The sequence below is a fragment of the Piliocolobus tephrosceles genome, chromosome 6, assembly GCF_002776525.5.
Source record: "Piliocolobus tephrosceles isolate RC106 chromosome 6, ASM277652v3, whole genome shotgun sequence".
NCBI classification, from domain to species: Eukaryota; Metazoa; Chordata; class Mammalia; order Primates; family Cercopithecidae; genus Piliocolobus; species Piliocolobus tephrosceles.
The window spans coordinates 20,974,246-20,993,652 of record NC_045439.1 but is presented as its reverse complement, the minus strand read 5'-3'; positions in this window follow the sequence as shown (position 1 = coordinate 20,993,652).

Below are 19,407 nucleotides of genomic sequence, written 5' to 3'. Positions count from 1 at the left end.
ATGAATTTTTAAGTCTGTTGTATGAATGCCTGTGGGGTATTGCCCAAGAATAAGGTGCTTTCCAGAGTCTTTGCCTAAGGGTTTGTGATTAACACTCTTGAACCATCTGTGAATGGCTTAAGAGGCCATGATGATGGCATGGCTATTGATATTGCGGGAAGTCCTGCAGGGAGGTTTCTTCTCCACAGAAGGTATTTCACGATTATCACAGCAGAAATTAGTATCTAAGGAACTCAAGCCATTTCTGACTAAGTGAATGGTAGCCGCAGATGGAGCTGAGGCCTTAAGGGCCGGATGTCCTTGGGCCTTACCATGTCAGTGCCTGCAGGACTAATTTTCAACTTGCAGTGTTTGTTTCTCTTTGCCTGAGGCTCTTCTCTAGTCATAAGATCTCACTCTGCCTGTTTCAGTACTGGGGAAGAAAAGAGTCCCCAGGAGCAACCCTCAGCCAGTGACTGACTGGGAGTTGGTGTAAAATACCCCAGTTGCCCCACCCTGGAGGTGGGATGTTACAGATCCACTTACGATGCTTTGGGTCCCAGAGAACCCATCTGGATAGAATTGCAATCTCTCATTGGAAACTTGCTTAGAAAGAAAGTTTTCTGGACTTTCTGAGGACTTCCCCTCCTCCCCATTCTACTTCTTCATTATCAGCATTTCCAGGAACCACATACCAAATAAATAACTTGCACTTGAATCCCCATCTCTGGATCTGCCTTACTCCACAATGAACCCACTAAGCAGATTTCTTAAAATATCTTCTGAGAGTAAGAGTGAGTGGCATTTCTCTTTTACATATTATTGGTATGTGAAAAAAAAAAAAAAAAAAAGCTTTTAAAAAAGAGCTTGAAATTAATTTTTTTTCTCTAAGAAAATAAAATAAAAGAAGTGCTTGTATATCTAACCAGTCTCCTTAAATCAGATATGCAGGCCGGGCGTGGTAGCTCAAGCCTGTAATCCCAGCACTTTGGGAGGCCAAGACGGGCGGATCATGAGGTCAAGAGACCGAGACCATCCTGGCTAACACGGTGAAACCCCATCTCTACTAAAAAATACCAAAAACTAGCCGGGCGAGGTGGCGGGCATCTGTAGTCCCAGCTACTTGGGAGGCTGAGGTAGGACAATGGCGTAAACCCGGGAGGCGGACCTTGCAGTGAGCTGAGATCCGGCCACTGCGCTCCAACCTGGGCCGCAACAGAGCGAGACTCCGTCACAAAAGAAAAAAAAAAAAAAAAAAAATCAGATATGCACACCTCGGGGATAATGATAAAAACTGAGAAACTGAGAAAGCTACAGTGACTTCTGATAAAGCATTTATGAAGTGCCCTAATCCAGTCAGTCATCGTGCTGTTAGCCAATACTTTTTTATTCTTTATACAAAAAGTGTCTTCATGGATATTTATGTGGCCTAAACGTTCCACCCGATATTTATGAAGTCTATTTGATGCAGTAAAGTAGCATGGTATCAGGACCATGGTTTGAATTACATTCTGAACCCTTCTTCTTCTTAATACTACATTTTGAAATTATTTCCTATACCTCAAATGAGAATTTGACCATCTACCACCCCTCAAAATGGCTCATGTTAAAAGAAGTGCTAGTCATAAAAATATATGGCACTCATTAAATGTCTAAATCTTTCTGATGTATGGATCATCAAATAATTGTCATTGCTCCAGCAGCACTGAGATTTCTATTACCCCTCTAATTTTTCAAAATGGTAGAAAGTCCTTGGCTCTGCAATTTCACATGTGATACTTGTCATTGATGTGCTGATTCTGGTACTAACATAAGTTAAGAAAATCAGAAAGTTTTAAACATTTTGATAAGCTGTTTGAATCAATAAGAAATATGTAAAATTTTAAAAAATAGATAATTGTTTATTATCCATGCTCCTGGTATTCACTTCATCCCTGGTTCAACACTGTAACACACCTGCCCAAGTAGGAGGCCATTGCCCTGTGCCTCGATCAGTTTCAACCACCATCTGCTTCAGACTGAAACCTAACTCAGCCACTCAAGCAATTACTGGAAAAACAAAACAAAACAAAATAAAAACACACAAGAAGAAAGACACACGTCATAAGGGCCTTTCTAGATTATCAAGAAGACAGTAACTTCCAATTCTGGAATGATGCATTTGCATGTATTAAAGACATTTTAATTGCCACTTTTGCTTTGCCTGAAAGATTTCATTTGTGCTTACAAACAGAATCAGAATGGTAGAGTAGAGAGTTTGGAGGGACCAGTTGCTTATACCTGATGAAAGATAATGTTCAGGAACAATGAACTGTGAAAGAAATGATAATGTATGGACAAGAAAATGTATTGCTCTTACAGAAGGCATGCCATTTCACAACAGCTTTCTCTCTGGTTCGTTTTTATTTTTAAATATTGTATTAATTTGTATTAACTCATAATCTCTTTGGGGTTTTATTTGCTAAGGAAAAGAGTACACCCTTAACTGAGAAAGCAGATATGGAGCCCTGAAATCCTTTAACCTGATTTCAAACACCAGGATGTATATATCCATTTATTCACCAAACATTTATAAAGTGAGCACTAGCTTTTAGCTGGGCAGGTTTATAGATGCTGGGTATACCCAATCACCTAGATCATGACACAGAAATTGTCAAAAATTCAATAAAGGTACTAAACTCAAAGTAGAAGTAGTAGGTAAGGTGTGGCCAGAAGAAAAGAGTCATCAATTCTTTCTGAGTACATGGAAAATTTCACAGAGGAGGTCATACTTGTACTCAAGACTAGAAGGAAATGGAGATAGATGTTTGTTAGATGGTGAAGAGCCAAGAGGGCATCTCAGTCAGAGGGAAGAGTGTGCTCAGAGGAATGACACAGCCAAGTGCATTCAAGCACCAGGCATTTCATTAGGACTCAAATAAATGTGTAATGAAAATGGCCAGAAGCAAGATTGGAGAGATTGGCAGGAACCAGAAGGTGGAGACCTGAGTAGCTGGAATTTTATTTTGGAGGCAACAGGAGCCCAGGAAGATACTGGGGAGGGGTGAACAGAGGAATAACAGCACAGCATACATTATTTAGAAGGATTTCCTCAAGACCAATGGGAAACTAAAAGTAAAATTCATGCAATATGTTTTAGGCCTCAGGGTTGGGAGTGACAAGCACATCTACCACCTACACACCCTGCTCTCAGACACGCAGGATGCGATCATAAATATTTCTGTTATTACATACAAGTGATGGCAGGAGGTGAGTGATAGTGATGGGAAGAAGAGCCACAGAAGATGAGAAGGAATGGCTGGTGTTCTCGTCAGATATGCCACAGCCTGGTAAACATCTGTCTCTGGGCCCCTCCTCTATTTTATTATCCACTACTTACTTCTCTGAAATATCCTACTTCCATTCCTAACTCAGAAGCATATTTTAAAAAAACTTTTCATCTGCAGAAATATCTATCCATAGGAAAGATAATGTTTTTTTTTTTCTTTTTTCTTTTTTTGAGACAGAGTCTCCCTCTGTTGCCCAGGCTGGAGTGCAGTGGCACGATCTTGGCTCACTGCAACCTCCACCTCCCGGGTTCAAGTGATTCTCCTGCCTCAGCCTCCCAAGTGGCTAGGGTTACAAGCATGTGCTGACATGCCCAGATAATTTTTGTATTTTTTGTAGACACTGGGTTTTGCCATGTTGGCCAGGCTGGTCTGGAGCTCCTGGCCTCAAGTGATCTCCCCACCTGGGCCTCCCAAAGTGCTGGGACTACAGGCTTGAGCCATCATGCCCAGCAAGACAAGGGCTTTTTAACATCCATTTAGATGTATACATATGACAAAGTTATCCACACAAGATGCTGTATAGTGAAAATACATCTTTAGGGGACTGTGTGTGTGTGTGTGTGTGTGTGTGTGTGTTTAATTTCTAGATGTCAAAACTTCAGTAAATTGGCCTATGCAAACCACATATATGTCCACTGCCTCCAGTATGATTAAACCTGGGGAATAAAAGATTCTGAGATTCCCAGGCTCTGCATCTGTCACTAAAATTATAAATAATACACATGATGCTAGAATGTGCATTATGCTTTCAATCTGGTTTTACATCTGAAATGTTTCTTACATAAACTGCCACATTGTCCAATAATCAGAAATTACAGTAAATCAAATTCAGTACCAAACTCTTTTACCTTTTCTAATGGCAGAAGGAAATGTCTTCCTCATCCTGAACATCAAATACATCCACGATGACCTGCCTGTAATAATGTCATCAAAAGTGCACGGATCACACCAGAAAACACATGAAATGAATTTTCATCTATGGTATTGCTTCCAGATAAAACTATCATGAAAAAAAATAGTTTTTCAGTGGCTGCAAAAGAGAATATGGAAAAGATATTTACCCCAGCATCTATTTCTCCTTATCCTTCATCATCTCTCTGACTGCCGGTTTAATTGTCAACCTGTCTCTTGAGTTTCATACCTTTCCCAAATGTGTTCTCCCCCTCTGCCTTATCTCTTCAAAGCCATCAGTCACACAGCAGATTTGTAATGAACTTGCTCTCTGCCAAGGCAAAAAAAAAAAAAAGGTGACATCATTTTCAAAAAGGGGGAGATCAGCACTTTAATCTCAGTGAGATAGAAAATAGAACAAAGAAAATGCCTGGCAGGAGTAAAAGGGGGAAAAGATGGGGATGGAGAGCAGGCTTTCTTTGTTTCTCCATGCTTTGTACAATGAGCTTTAGAAATTTGGAAACCATTTGTTTTCCATTCTCATCACATCCTGCTGGCCATTTATGGTCTTGTCCAGAATAATTACTGGGAAAGGAGCATGGCATTCTCTCTCTCTGCTTTTATGAGTTTGGTGGGATGGGTTGAGGGTAGAATCCTTAAATGTTTATTACAGAGTTTTGACATGGTGGCAGCATTTCAAAATTTTCTTGTGAAGTAGCTAACTCATGCATCTGGTCAGACAGGTGTATTCTAGCTGTGTACAAATTAAAGCTGAAATAAGAACTCAGAGTTATGATGGTGGAAGAAAGAAGGAGCAAGCATATTGTTTTAAAGCGCTGAAGATCCCATCAGACTTAAATTATAGATATGTGTATCAAAGGTAATGTGGAAATCAGCTCTGAAGTCTCAGAGGCTAAGACATTGAAACAGCTGTTTACAATAACTTGGGATATATAATCAGAATGATTTTATAAAAACATAATTCTCCAAATTAATCAAGCTGAAGAGAAATGTGGGTTCTCTCCATTTACTTGTGGGGCATGTGCTGGAGATTATCAAACGTGTACCATTTGTATGATAAATGTGATGAATCACCCTAGATAAAACGATAGCAAAAGCTTTATTTGTAAAGTGAAGCTGGTGTAGCATTAGACCTGTGTGTTGGGCATGAACCTCCCAGGTCACAAGCTTAGATGTGCCAAGAATGTAGCTTTATTACTTGATCTCTGTCCTGGAATTGTCACTGTTTCTCTTATCAAAAATCCTAACCTGAAGTCAGTTCTTGGTAAACTCATTCAGTTCCAGATTTTGCTCTTGCTCCTATTTCCCTGTATTGATTCAATTTCCATGAATTTTTCACAGTGTCCAGGTCCTGGCCCAGTCCCACCTGTATAATCCTTCATCTACTAAGGTATGTACCACCCTGTCGGGTTTCCTGTCTTAGCACCTCTCATCTCGCCCCAGCCAAGCATCCAATTTCCTGTGGTATCACTGGTTGACATTTCAGAGGTAACCCTGGGTCACTGGCATCACCACCATGAAGTATTTTTAGCTCCTGTGGCCATTTCTCAGCCACTTTCACATCCCTCAGCATGGTGGAAACCACAAGAAACTTCTAGATGCTCTTCTGTTCCACTTCCTGGTTTCAAGTCTGGGGAATGGAAATTTGAAGACCATTATAGGACTATTCAGTCTTCCTAGATTGAACAGACCACACTTTCTACTTGTGGCTGCCATATCACTCAGGCAGGACAGGAGATGAAGGCAGTGGAGTCTAACAGGCTTTCGCCTCCCAATTTCCATCCAAGAAAGTAAGGCCCTGACCTATAAATGATTGGTTAGCTCTAGGTCCCAACCATCAATCTGGGATACAGTCCAGAGAGGGAAGATGTAGCAGAGCTTGCAGCCCTTTCTCAGATACCCCCATAACCATTTCACTCAACTTCTCTCCTTGATGACGCTCCTCTTTTCTCCCAACCCAGATGCATAGTGCCTCTTCTGTAATTGGGAAAACAAAGGGAGAAAGTTTACCTCCAGTCTGCTACCTAAAACTTGTGTCATCAAGCCCATAGTTTTTAATATTCAAAACTCCAGACTTTCAAACAAAAATTAAAATTTTCTTCCATAAAAATTGTCTCTATAGTATTTTGAGATTATATTTTAAAAGTTTAAAAAACTGAGTTTTGATCTTTTAAAAAAACTGAGTTTTGATCTTTTAAAAAAGGTCTGTACATTTTTAGTACAGACACAATTTTCAAGAAATGTATTTTCTATCTGCAGTTGGTTGTGTCCACAGATGAAGAATCCATGAATACAGACAGCCAACTATACTATATACTGAGGTCCTCAAGACACAGTAGGCAAATCCACACAATGGAGTCAAAATATGTAACCAAGAGATTTCATCCATTGGCTCAACAGTATCCTATGGACCTATGCCATTCTAGGAAGGGTTTTATCTAAACAGAGTCCATCTGAAGCCCTAAGAGCCTCTTAGGGATTGGTACTAAGAGAATCCAAAGTTATACTGTAGTTAATGGTGGGCACTCGAGTTAAAAGACCATGTGAAATTCGACCAAGTGGACACAAGATGAGTCCATAGAATACATGGACACAGCTGGAGTTGAGGAGAGGAAGTAGGAAGAGTGACACGGATCAAAAGAAAGCAAATGCTAAGAGCTGCGGAAATCATGACTGAAAAATAGAAGTGAGAGACTGAATTACTGGCTCCTCAACTGCAATTGCATTTGCTCTCTGGATCCCCATCCTTGTCTTATTTTTCTCCAGATTCTATCAGTAACCAACATATGATGTATTATGACACAGTATATCATATATTGTATGTGTTTATTTATATACTATTTTTATACAGTCACACACACACACACACACACACACGCAAAGATTATAGAATCCATAGGGAAGGAATGTTTTAGTTTGTTTTGTTCACTGGTGTTTCCCTTGCTCCTTAAAGAGGTGATAGAAATTTCAATAAATGCTTGTTGAAGGAAAAAAGAAAAAGAAAAGAAAGCAAGAAAAGAATGAGGTGGAAGGGAAGAAAGAGAGCAAGAGAATGAATGAAAATTGCTTGATTGTTAATTCTCCAGACTCAAGAGTACTACTGCCTGTACTTCCTGCTTGTGGATTCTATGATGTTCCCCGTTTTCCTTTCACTTGCTTCCTTTACTTGACTTAGACTAGTTTAAATGTGTTTCTCTTTTGTGGAGCAAAACAAACCCTCACAACAATAGGTCTAGTGAACAATCCTAGTCAGTTTGCAGACCCTTTTCTTTATTTCAGGCAGAGAAACAAACATTCTCATCTTTAAGTTATCTTCAAACCTCATTATTAAAGCTGACCACATGGTAGTCATAAGCTTGTTGAAAGAGCATGACCAAGAGTGCTGATTCACAAGGGGAGATGGTTTTAAAAATAATAGTAAAAAAGAATGAAAAAATACATCCATTATATCCATAGGGATCACAGGGATGTTGCTCATAGCTGCCTGCAAAGTAGTATATTGGGCTTCTAGATAGAGTTATACAGAATGAAATTGACTAAGGAAAGAAGTGCCTCCCACTCATAGAGTTAGAAAATATACAGCCTTTGCAAAAAGTACAAAGGAGGATTCATAGACTCTGGAGTAGTTTGGTGTTCCCACAAAAACCGTGTGTCTCATATAGGAACTTGAGAAGATGGAAAACTCAGTTCACAGCAAGCCATAAAAACAGAAGACTAAGTGAATTCATCTTGTAATTTGTTTTATTATCTCAAGATTTATATAAAGCAGTTCTACCTGATGCACAAATCTTTTTTAGTTTTGTTCTCTTTCCCTTTTTCCCTTCTCTGTTTTAAACTTTCTATGATAGGTGGTCTTGGAAAGTGCTGAATTAAGACTTGGCAAAGTAAAGTCCTATATATTTGGCTGGTCCTTCGGTTCTAAGAGTCTCACAAACTAGTATCTCACATATGTGTGAGAGACTAAAGATCAAAGTAGCAGTAACACATACTCACAGATACACTCACAAATGAGAGACTTACATACACAGAGATACAAACACACATATACACTACTACCTTTTTGTACTTTAATGTGATTTAGTTTGGGAAAGCACTGCTTCTGTACCTAAACAAATTCTTCTTTGTAGCAAAATGCTTATATCCAAGCAGGACACAAAACCAAATAAATCCAAGGTGGGATTTATTTTATAATAAAGGGCAGGAATTATCTATTGAGTGAATTTCAATAACATTTGACAACACGTTTGACATCAAAGTATATTAGTGAATGTTTAGTCCGTTTTCACACTGCTGATAAAAACATACCCAGGACTGGGCAATTTATAAAAGAAAGAAGTTTACTGGACTTACAGTTCCACATGGCTAGAGAGACCTCACAATCATGGCAGAAGACGAGGAGGAGCAAATCACATCTTACGTGGATGGCAGCAGGCAAAGAGAGAGCTTGTTCAGAGAAGTTCCCGTTTTTAAAACCATCAGATCTCATGAGACCCATTCACTTATCATGAGGACAGCATGGGAAAGACCCACCCCATGGTTCAATCATCTTCCCCTGGGTCACTCCCACAACATGTGGGAATTATGGGAGCTACAAGGTGAGATTTGGGTGAGGACACAGAGCCAATCCATACCAGCAAGCAATAATACTTTCACACAGCTTTGCAGTTTACAATGTGGTTTTAAAACTATTATTCATTCACTCCATATTTATGTATTTATTTATTATGTATTTTTTTTTTTAATTTTTTGAGACAGAGTCTCATGCTGTTGCCCAGGCTGGAGTGCAGTGGCACCATCTCAGCTCACTGCAACCTCCACCTCCCGGGTTCAAGTGATTCTCATGCATCAGCCTCCCAAGTAGCTGGGATTACAGGCGTGCACCAATATGCCCAGCTGATTTTTGTATTTTTAGTAGAGACAGGGTTTTGTCATGTTGGCCAGGCTGATCTTGAACTCCTGACCTCAAGTAATCTGCCTGCCTTGGCCTCCCAAAGTGCTGGGATTACAGGCGTGAGCCACTGTGCCCAGCCCATAACTATTTATTGACCACCTATTATGTTCCAGGCACTGTTCTAGGCTGTTGGAATAGAGCGCAGGCAAAAATTTCTGTCCTCATGGAGATTATATTCTAGAAAATTGTGTCATTTAAAACCCATAATAATTCTGTTATATACTTTCTTTCAGGGGAAATGTGACTGTATTAGCCTGTTTTCCCACTGTCATAAAGAAATACTTGAGACCGGGTAGTTTATAAAGAAAAGAGGTTTAATTGACTCACAGCTCACAGTTCTGCATGGCTGGGAGGCCTCAGGAAACTTATAATCACGACAGAAGGCAAAGGAGAAATATATGCCTTCTTCACAAGGCTGCAGGAGAAAGGGCAGGGGAAAGTGCCACTTATAAAACCATCAAATGTCTTGAGAATTCACTGACTGTCACAAGAACACTATGGGGATCCAATCATCTCCCACCAGGTCCCTCCCTCAACACCAGGGGATTACAATTCATATTACAGTTCAAGATGAGATTCGGGTGGTAAGACAAAGTTAAACCATGTTAATGACTTAAACCTAACTTTCTACTTGAACATGCTGCTTCTTTTAGAAACATCTAACCAATACAAAAAGAATAAAGCAATGAACCTCAGTGAGTTCTCTATACTAGGAAACATACAAGTACACTAATAAGTTTCGTAAATTGATCAATGGTTTGGGGAGCTATACCACGAATTTGACTAGTAAACTCAAACATTTTAAGAAGGTACTCAGGAAGGAGACAAGTAATAGTAATTTTTCATTGTATCTATAGAAAGCATAGAATGTGGCTTTGCATATACTGCCAAGTAGTTGTAATTAATTTTGTTTGGCTCTGCTATAAATTAACACTGAGATATATCACATAAGAAGAAATTTCTGTTTTCCATTACAATTATAACCCAGTTAGTGCCCACCTGAGCGCAAACATGTTTTCTTAACTAAAGTCATTAATATTAGAGCTTTCATTTCCTTTAATAAACCTTGATACTTTCCACTAAATTTAGCTTTAAACATTTTTCAAATATTATCAGATTAAATTCATATTTCAACAGATCCAATGAAGTGGAAAGACCCAGCCTATCCCTAAATTATTTTTACCCATGACATAGAAAAAATCAATATCTCTTATAGTTGGCTCATCTTGAGCGATTCATTTGTAGTTTTCTGAATACTTCTATAAGTAAGCTCTTCAAGCATGGCTATATATATATACACACTCATATATGTACTATACAGATATATATAATACACATATGTGCATATATGTGTATATATACACACAGATGTATATGTGTGTATATATATTAATATATACACAGTTATATATATATATGCATTTTGTACTTTAATGTGATTTAGTTTGGGAAAGCACTGCTTCTGTATCTATGAAATTTCTTCAATTTCCTTGAATACCCACACACTTGTGTGTGTGTATATGTGTGTGTATATACATCTGTATGGTTGTATATATATGTGTGTGTGTGTGGATATATAGAGAGAGAGAGAGTCAGTGCAGTAGGTATGGTAGTCTTAAACTCGTATGGTGTTAGACTTTATTTGAACTTTATGAGACGATAAGCCAGTTTGATTGTGTTGAGGTCAATCATTTGCAACATGGTTAACTTCTGGCTCCCCTTCTCCTCTCTCGTGTTTTCCAACATTTGCTATGCTTTTATTTGTAATGCTGAAATCTTTACTTGGGTTACAGTTGCCAGATTAGTATTATGTCTTTTAGTTTCTAACAATGCAAGAACATATAAAAGGAATGTATTTAAAAAGAAAAAAAGAGTGTGACTATAGACTAAACCTGCATGTTTCTAACAATGCAAGAACATATAAAAGGAATGTGTTTAAAAAGAAAAAGAAAGTGTGACTATAGACTAAACCTGGGTGGGGGCAGAGGGCTGGAGGAGAAAGATAAGCTTTAAAAAATATGCAAATAAAAGTTAAAAACAGGAAGGCCCCCAAGTCACTAACAATCTACATATTCATTTAAAGTTACATGATAAAGTTTAAGTCAAATATTTTGTAGGAAAAAAAATCCTTCATTTTAATTTTCTTGACATTTTAAGTTAAAGAGCATAAACCTTCCTCCAATCCAAGAATATTCTTGGGCACTGTAACCTGAGAGAATTTTCCTTCAAATTACAGGGTTCTAAGTGATAGATAATATGTAATCTTAAGATACATGTATACACACACACATATGTCAATGAAATCTTAAGATGTATGTATACACACACACACATGTATGTCAATATAGATCTTGAGAAAAGAATGTGCACAACCACAATTATTAGAAAGATAGATCTAACTTTTAATTACTCTAATATTCTATAATCTTAAATCCACCATTTGAGATTAGTTTACACATAATAAAAGGCTTTCCAGATCATGAGGTCAGGAGATCAAGATCAAAACCATCCTGGCTAACACGGTGAAACCCCGTCTCTACCAAAAATACAAAAAATTAGCCAGGCATGGTGGCACACACCTGTAATCCCAGGTACTCGGGAGGCTAAGGCAGGGGAATTGCTTGAACCAGGGAGGTGGAGGTTGCAGTGAGCCAAGATCACACCACTTCACTCCAGCCTGGGTGACACAGCAAGACTCCTTCTCAAAAATAAAAATAAAAATAAAAAAGGCTTTCCTAGGTTTGCAATATTTGCTATCCCCTGAGCAGAACGTGGGATCACTTATTAGTCTGGGTCTTGTCAGGGGAAAAAAAATCCACTAGTTATTTTAACGGAAAAAGTTGTTATAAAGCACGGACAAACAAGTATTACAGAAGCGAAAGACACAAGAGGGACACTGTGGATTCACATAGGTAATTACTGGAGGGAGCAACCGTCTTCCTCAGCGTTCGTGAATAATGGGATGAGGGTGGTATTATTAAAATTTAGAAGTTTAGAGAAGAGTCTTGCAGAGCCTGAACCTAGAATTCTGGTGGAGGGGTCCCCGCTAGTTGGTACTAACACATCAGGGGTTCAAAAAAGGGACCCCATGGAGTTAGGACCTAGATTAGCTGGCTTTAATAAAGTGGAGGAGGCTTTAAGAAGCTATTTCTAGCATGTGGATAAACTATAAATGGGGAGCAATTGCAGCTTTTGGAATCTACTTTTGACGTCAGTGAGAAGAGCTATTTCAAGGATGACCCCAATAAGGACAGCAGATAAGAGCAGAAAACACTCACTCCCTGTTACTGGGGAAGGTGCCCTCTACTTGAAGAGCCATGAGAGTCCTCTGAAGGAGGTCCATACCTCCTCCTGCCTTCCAGTCTCCTTTTAAGTCTGACTATTGTCAAAACCTAACAGAAGACAGCTGGCAAAGAAGTGTGATTTTCTCCAGAATACAAAATAAAACATAGTAGGAGGGTTTAAACCTGAGAAAGGCAACCGCTTAATAACTGTGCAGAAGGAAAACAACCCGTATTAATTTGCCTGTTACTTATCATTACTGTTTGCAAAGCTGTACTTGTAGTTCCACAACAGAGTAAACAATACTAGTAATTGCTAGCAATTAATAGCATTTACTATATGCTAGGTTTTTGACTACATATTTACTATATGCTGTGTGCTACATAGGTATTATCTTATTTAATTGTCGAAACATATCTAATGAGATGGGAGCCATCATGAAAAATGAATAGAGTTATCCAAATTGAATATAATTACAAATTTTAAGATAGAAGTTTCCTTAAGCCATTCTTTGGTCTAGTCTTTGTCTACAAGTACATGATTTTGTTGTTGTTGTTGTTGTTGAAACGGAGTATCTGTCACCCAGGCTGGAGTGCAGTGATGCAATCTGGGCTCACTGCAACCTCCACCTCCCGGGTTCAAGCGATTCTCCTGCCCATGCCTCCTGAGTAGCTGGGATTACAGGCACGTGCCACCACGCCCAGCTAATTTTTTGTATTTTTAGTATAGACGGGGTTTCACCATGTTGGTCAGGCTAGTCTTGAACTCCTGACCTCATGATCCACCCGCCTCAGCCTCCCAAAGTGCTGGGATTACAGGCGTGAGCCACCACACCCAGTCAAGCACATCATTTTAAAACCACACTATCCTACTTAGGAGTTCTCTAAATCACCTGTAACAAGCAGAAAAGACAGAGCAGGTTTCCCTTGATAGGGACTATGCGCCTCAGCTTATATGAACATCATAGCCTTTTCTCTTAGCCACATTTTAAGAAAAGGTGGTAATATCAAAGAGGGAATAGGAGCATGCTAGAAATATGAATTGGTTGACTTTAGAAGCCCTTTGATTAAAACATTTTTTAATTCAAACCATAATGATACAGTTAATAAATCTTCCCAGTTGAAAATGAAGAAAAGAAAAATAATTCAACTCCCAGAGAGGTCATTAAGAGCCAGAGCAGCCAGGCGAGATTAGAAAGATAAAATGAGAAAATAAACAAGTAGTTAGCAAGGTAGTAATAGCTGCTAATAGAAAACAAATGTATTATTATAACTATTATATAATCATATATATAATAGCTATAACTATTGTTTGTTGTTTCACCTCTGTGCCAAGCATTTTGCTTGATAAATGCACAGACAATTACAAACATATGCAACTCCCCTCAGTGACATTATGACGTAGGCATTGCTCATAGTTTTGAACATAGGGAAACCAAGACTTAGCCAGAAAAATGGTGGAATAGAATTTACTCAGATTTATCTGACTCTAAAGATTTCATTTGTTCTACTTCCCACATGACCAAATATTAATGGGTGATAATGCCCACTGACAAGGAGAAGGACTACTTCAATTTCTCCACTGAATTCCTTTTCCCTTTAACCCAAGCTTGCACATGTGCACATGATACCATATAGCAAACAGACCGAAGCAAAACCTCAGCTATTCTATACAATGTTCCTACTTTCACCCCGTTTCTCATCTCAATCACAATTAAGGTGACTTTTCTCTTCTTTCAAGGATAAGATACTTCACATCTTCAAGGTGTGGCAACACTACATGAAAGCAGACAACCAGCACTCAGGGAAATGATCTATTTGGTGTGCAAGTAATATAAAATGCTTATAGCTTTCTTGCAATTGACAGTAGGGCGTAGAGATTGTAACCCTGTTTATGTTCAAATCCTGGTTCTTCTACTTACTAGTTTAATGGTATTACACCAGTTATTGCACTACACCAAGCTACACCAAGCTACAGGTTCTTTGTATATAAAGAGAGGGATTATAAGTATCCTCTCTAAAAAGGGCATGAGGCTCCACTAGAGAAAGACATGAAAAGCAGTTTGAATAGTGCATGGAAAATAGTAAATGCCACAAATGTTACCTCTCATTAGTGGCAACAGGACATGAACAGACCCTTCTCAAAAGAAGATATACATGCAGCCAAGAAACATCTGAAAAAAGGATCAACATCACCGATCATTACAGAGTAATGATACACACTGTCACATTTTATTTTGCCCTATAACAACTCTTTGTGAAACAGGCCTAATATTTATGAATCCTTGAAATCAGGTGTCTACAAAGGTGTTCCTGATATGAAAATGCAATCAGATTTCATCTTGCACACATCTCTCATACTGGGATTTTAGAAACCTAAGCCATTTATATCATATGCTGCTCTCCCAGTCCCAGTCTGAATTACATGCTCTCATGGAAAGCATCTGCAATCTATGACCCGTCCACCATCGTCCACCATCATCCACCATCATCCTGATACAACACTGTTTTGAAAGTACCTGTACTTCAGAAAACCAAGCACCGCATGTTCTCACTCATAGGTGAGAGCTGAACAATGAGAACACATGGACATTGGCCAAGGAACATCACACACCGGGGCCTGTTGAGGGGTGGGGGCCTGGGGGAGGGAAAGCATTAGGAGAAATACCTAATGTAAATGACGAGTTGATGGGTGTAGTAAACCAATATGGCACAGGTATACCTATGTAACAAACCTGCATGTTGTGCACATGGACCCTAGAACGTAAAGTATATATATTTTCTTTTTAAAAAGAAAGTACCTGTACTTGTTATAAAGTGAATAATTTTATAATGAGAGTTTCCTAGCATTTCTGGTAGTGAACCACATTGTGTAAATTCAAAACAGCCTCTTCACACATGACTCTTACAAACTCAAATATGTTCAGCATGGGCTTTTTTTTGGCTTTATTTCTCTTCAACTTTAAGTTCAAGGGTACATGTGCAGGATGTGGTTTGTGGCATAAGTAAATATGTGCCATGATGGCTTGCTACACAGAGCATCCCATCCCCTAGGTATTTAGCCCAGCATCCATTAGCTCTTCTTCCTAATGCTCTCCCTCCCCACAACCCCTCTGCCCCCAGTGTGTGTTGTTCCCCTCCCTGTGTCCGTGTGTTCTTGTCATTCAGCTCCCACTTACTTATAAGTGAGAACATGCAGTGTTTGGTGTTCTCTTCCTGCATTGGTTTGCTGAGGATAATGGTTTGCAGTTCCACTGATGTTCCTGCAAAGCACATGACCTCATTCCTTTTTGTAACTGCATAGTATTCCGTGTTGTATACGGACCACATTTTCTTTGTCCAATCTATCACTGACAGGCATGTAAGTTGATTCCATGTCTTTGCTATGGTGAATAGTACTGCAATGAATATATAAGTCCATGTATCTTTACAATAGAATGATTTACATTCTTTTGGGTGTATAACCAGTAATGGGATTGCTGGGTCAAATGGTATTTCTGCCTTTAGGTATTTGAGAAATCAGCCACTGTCTCCTACAATGATTGAACTCCTACACTCCTACTAACAATGGAAAAGTGTTCTTTTTTCTCCACAACCTCACCAGTATCTGTTGTTTTTTAACTTTTTAATAACAGGTACTCTGGCTGGCATGAGATGATATTTCATTGTGGTTTTGATTTGCATTTCTGTAATGGTCAGCGACGTTGAGCTTTTTTTCATATGTTTGTTGGCCACATGTATGTCTTCTTTTGAGAAGTGTCTGTTGATGTCCTTTGCCCACTTTTTAATGGGGTTGTGTTTTTGCAAATTTGTTTAAGTTGAAGGCTAAAAAAATATAAAAAACCCTTTTATTTTACTTTGTCATTGCACTATCTTTATTATTTTAGTCTAGTAGTTAAAAACTTTTTGTTGCAAATAAAAGAGTGACAAATCATTAATTTAAATAAACAATAAGGGTATGTAACTGTCTTGCATGACAAGAAAGTGGAGGTACATGTCCCCAGGATGGGCTCATGACACAGGAAGTCATCAAAGAGCCCGCCAGCTTCCGTTCCTCTTCCTTGCTATTCTCTGTGTGTGTTCTTCTCAGTCTCAGAAACTGGATCTGTATGAATGGAACCTCATATACACAAAGCACTCAATACTCTTAAGTATTTTGGAATTATATAAAATCTGAATGAAAAAAGACAATTAAGTAAGAATTTAGTGGGAAATGTACAAAGAAGTATTAACTCTGGTCTCTTCTCTCGCATAAATCAGCAATATGACTTGGAGAAAGTCATCTAACCTTCTAAGCCTCTATCTCCTCTGCAAAATGAGTATAAATGTCCTTAAATCATTAAATGCATTTGACACCGTTACATTGCAAACATTTAGTAAATGAATAAACTAAAAACATAATGAATGTGTGAAGAAATATGTAGAAATATATGCTTAAATATAATTAAACAGCTCTTAGCTTAGAAAGTTTAAATTGATGGCATCTCAACAGAGAAAAGGTAGGATTTGCCTAATGCAGTCATGGATATTTGCCCTTCCTGTATGCTGATGAGACTTGGCTGATCCAGGCATGCCTATGTGTGAATAAGCCTTACTGTTGAATCTGTCTCCAGCTCACCTAAATCTGTCTGAAAGGTAGATAAAGCCAGACAGCTGAGTCACTCTCTAACAATTGCCAACTCATGATAGCTTTCCAAAGCCAGACAATCTCCCTGTTTGGTCAGCCTTCTTTCCCCTCCCCCCCAATGATTATCACATAGTTTATGTATTATTTTCGATCTATTGTGTCATAAAACAGTTGATTCCAAATGCTGGGAAGGTGAATGATTTCTTGGAGAAGTTAACTTTAAGGTTGAGGCTGGAACACAGACCCAGTTATTAGACAGAGGAGGTGGAAGGTACAGGAGACCAAATTGCTCAGAAACAACCACAAAAGTTTATAGTCACTGCTGGGTTTCTTGTGTGAAAATTATGATCATATATGCCCATATAGGTTTTTATTCACAGTTCCTAGCTCATAACTCCCATTTTCCATTTTCCATTGTTACTGTCTTGTTACAATGTTGGGGGTACTTTAGGTTTCAGAAGCACAACGTTTCTCTCTGACTTTCTCTTGTCCTCCTTTCACTTGCCCAAGGCAAGATTCTCATCTGATTGTGGATCATAAGACCTCATCCCAGAGAGGGTCCTGCTGCATATTCTGGGGAAGAGTACACTGCACAGACAGGCTAAGAAGAATCTGAACAGACAGGTCTTGCTGGATTTAGATCCTATCCTTTGTGTCCAGTTACATTTCCACATGATCATTCATGCTTCAGTGATACACAACCAGCGAAGTCTCCATAAAAGGTCCAAAGAACAGGGTTCTGGGAGTTTCTGGCAAGCTGAACACATGGCGGCCATCAGAAAGGTGAAGAACTCATCCGCATGCCCGGAGGGTGGCATGCCCCAAGTCCACGGGGACAGAAGCTCCTGCACTTGAGACCCTTCCAGTCCTCACCATATGCATCTCATCATCTGGCTGTTTATTTGTATCCTTTAAAATAGCCTTTGTAATAATGGGTAAACATAAGGAAGTATTTCCCTGAATTCTGTGAGCTGCTCTAGCCAGTTAACTGAACTCAATTAACTGAACTCAAAGAAGGGGTCGTGGGAATCCCAACATGAAGCCAGTTGGTCAGGATTTCTGGAGGCCGGGACTGGTGACTGAGAGGAAGGAGGGGGGCGGTCTTGTGGGACGGAGTCCTCAATCTGTGGGATCTGACACCATCTCTGGGTGGATAGTGTCTACCCTACGGAACTGAATTAGAGGGCCTGCTGCTTGGTGTATGGGGAGAAACCCCCACACCTTTGGTCACAGAAGGCTTCTCTGTTGATGACTGCTGTGGTGGTGTGAAAGCAGAGGGAAAATGTAGTGTGAGAGAGTTTTTCCCTGAAACAGTTGTCATTTAACTGTGAGCCAAAGAGAAAAACTAAGACTCCACCATGAGAGACCAAGCCACGCATAGCCAGAATCACGCTAACATTTGCCCTGATTTTCTCATGCACAGTTTCTCCCACTATGGCCTACTCATCTTTTCTTGGAGACAAATGTAGGTTCACTTTCCCCAGGGCCTGGCCATAAAACCCAGCTGCCAGAAATGTGCTGGCTGATTTTGTTTCTAGCATTATTTGTCTGCTACTTACTTGGGTCTGTCAGATCTGGAATAAGAAAGAAAATTAGAGGACTCATATTCTGAAGATCCAGGCTGTAAGAATTGTTAAAAACCATCTACCAATAATACTGGTCAAGCCACGTATTTGTATGAGTTAGATGTCTATGCAAGGATACTTTTGTCTGTTACTACCATCTTCATTTTGGATATCGTTATTTTGTTTTTATAATGTGGGCCAAAGGCTGGTCTCGAACTCCTGGCCTCAGGTGATCCGCCTCTTTAGGACTTATGAAAATATAGCCAGCCAAGGGCTTCCTATAGGTAACAATTAATGTTTTATCAAATCTACCTGAAGATCTAGTGGCTGTAAGATACTATTAAGGCCTATAGATTACTTAGCTTATCCAGATCATAATGGTACTTAAAAATAGAATTACTAGCCATATTAAATAAAATAAAATGATAGTTCCCTTTGAGGCTTTATACAAATACATGGGATGGTGGAAATTGTTTTAAACATTGGCAGACTGTAAAAGGAAAGTGGAAGTTTTCTCAAGTGCATTGCTCTAAGGGTTAACCATAATTCAGTATTTACTTGCACACTTGTAGAAAATTAGCTTGCTGTTTGTTTCACGTGATGAGTTGTTAATACTACATAGTATATCAAATTGACATCATAACTAAACAGAGACGTTGGGCAGTTATCATAAATAGAGCAATGAGAATCTAAGCACAGGAGTTAGGTTTCCCCAACAAATGAGTTATTCTGCACAATGCGAAATTAGTCATTACTGCTTTCT